This window comes from Octopus bimaculoides, chromosome 12 (genome assembly GCF_001194135.2).
Source record: "Octopus bimaculoides isolate UCB-OBI-ISO-001 chromosome 12, ASM119413v2, whole genome shotgun sequence".
Lineage (NCBI taxonomy): Eukaryota > Metazoa > Mollusca > Cephalopoda > Octopoda > Octopodidae > Octopus > Octopus bimaculoides.
The window spans coordinates 13,273,558-13,276,276 of record NC_068992.1 but is presented as its reverse complement, the minus strand read 5'-3'; positions in this window follow the sequence as shown (position 1 = coordinate 13,276,276).

Genomic DNA, 2,719 nt, shown 5'->3' with positions numbered 1-2,719 from the left:
TATATATATAAAGTTAGGTAGATAGATGGATGGATAGATAGATAGATATATTGATTGTTAGATAGATAGATAGATAGATAGATAGATAGATAGATAAATCAATGGAGCTAAACGCATGTATTATTCAAATCTTTATACTTCCGACATATGTTTCGAAGAAAAGATTGTTGTTATTCCAGAGGGAATAAAATGATATAAAACATTGCAATCTTCTCATCAGGGAAAAAAGGAGAAACAAAACGCATCAATAAGACAGCTTAACAGAATGTGATTAGTACATGTATGATGAAGCGAACGTTGGTAAGTTATTTAAAAAAGAAGATATTAATAGATATAACGTCAAAGGCAATTTATAGAAAAAAAAAAGCAGGAGGAAGAAAGAAATTAACGGAAATCTAAAACTAGAGAAATATAGTTCAATAGGTGAATAGGAATAATGATTAAATGCGTGGAAATAGATATATTTAGTGGCAGTGAAATGTAAGAAGACAGTTAAAGGTCGAATTTAGCCAATGTTTGGAACAATAAATGCATTCTTTAAGCATGTTTACAAGATGATTATCTGTCGACATGATGAACTACAGTTCATCGTTACAGAGCGAACAATAAGTGTATGCAGTAATCACTTTCGGGTAAAATGCCTTATTCATGCTTTCAGTTTCGCCTGTTTTCGCTGATGAGATGAATGCATTGTTCTACATCATTTTATTCCTTCTGGAATAATACCAATGGTTTCTTTGAAACACATGTCGGAAGTATAAATATTTGAATAACACCTGCCTTTAACTCCATTTATTTATTTATCTATGTCATACAAACACATTTCACCAAAACCTGGCATTTATACCTTTATAAGTAGGCTGTTACATCCTTGGAACGTGTGTGAATTTTTGCTACCCTGGTAACTATTTGTTTATTTTGTCCGTGTTATTTGTAAATATTGAAAAAATACACATACGTACATACATGCATATATATATATATATATATATATATATATATAAAATTATATATGAAAGTATTATATATATATTTTAAGATATGCACGTAATTGAAATTTAGAGATATCAAAACACAGTTTCATTATGTTTTTACATTCGCTGGCAACATCTTCAAGTGTACTTTAATGAAATCTATGTCATCATTACATCTTTTGTATAAACATTCACTGAACGGCCATACGCAATAACAAAAGACTGATTTTATATCAAGTAAGGAAATGAATTAACCGTACGCAACAGAAACAAAACTTTATACAGACAAACACAAAGGCACAGAACTCTACACAGACGAACACAGAGACATGCAATGCACACACGCACATACACTCACACAGACACACATACACACACAGATTTAACCACATACGTATACTCCTCACCTCTTTAAATGATATTGTATGTTTTCCTTGAAATTACACTTCCCCTTCTCGTCTCGTTTTGATTTTAGTTCTTTTTATGTTTCAAACTTCCTCTTTAAAGCACGTTAGCATTATTAAAATAGATATTTGCACAACTTTCCTCACAAATATCCGAGCACAAACCATTTAAAGAAGTGCACCTGTAGTGTCTGCTATGCAGACACTAGAAGTGTCTGCATAATGTTTGTATAAATACGAATAAATAAATGAAAATAATCAGTGTATACAATTATATATATTTTTGAATAATAATGAATATGTGTATATATGTTGTAGTCCCTATTAGGTTTAGTATATTTCATCATATGTTCTTGTATGTACATAGTGATATGATATATTGAATAATATAACCATTTATTTACTCTAATTTATTTCCTTCTGTAAAACCAACTAAAATTATGGTACTTTTTAAAATTTATATATTATTAATATTTTATCTAAGAAATAATGCACTTTATAATAATCGTAGCTTTATGCATTTGTTTATTTTATTTATGGAGGTATTTCTTATGATAAACTAAGTAAATTTGTGTTTTGTACTCGGTATTTAGTAGGAATAAATAAATTAGAATAATCATTATTACATATTATTATATCTAATTATATATAATTTTGAATAATTATGTATATATGAATATTTTTTGTAGTACCTATAATATTTAGCAGATACTGTCATATTAGGATCCTTCTAAAACGTAAACATATATACATTTATACAATAAATATATTGGGTTACCTTAATTTATTTCCTTCTGTAAAACTCATATTTATTTATTTATATATTATAATCATTATTATGTATGATATACTATGATATAGTATAGTTTATAATAATCGCAGTTTTATACCTATGTTTAATAGGGGCGTATTTGGCAGTAATTTATGAGTGAATGAATTTTTAAAATGAATTTAGTGTCTGAATATATTTATCCGTATTTATTCATATATCCGTATTAATTTCTTTTTCATTATAGGATATAGTAATTTTAAACATAACATATATTCTACTCTACCGTCAATTGCTAATATATTACATATCATAAAAGGGCCAGTGATTATTTTCGATTAAATTATTTTTCGATTAATATTGTTGAAGATCCATAAGAGCATTTTATGACCGTTGTAAATTTTCTTTACTTAATTATTTCATCTATTTGAAATGTGTTGTTCTTTTTATAACATTTATTGTATATTTAAATTATTAACACTCACACTTCTAAACAGAAGTATATTTTGAATCAGTATATTTTGTAATTTAGCACCAAAATTTAGCACCAAGTAAATGCACCAAAAACTTGT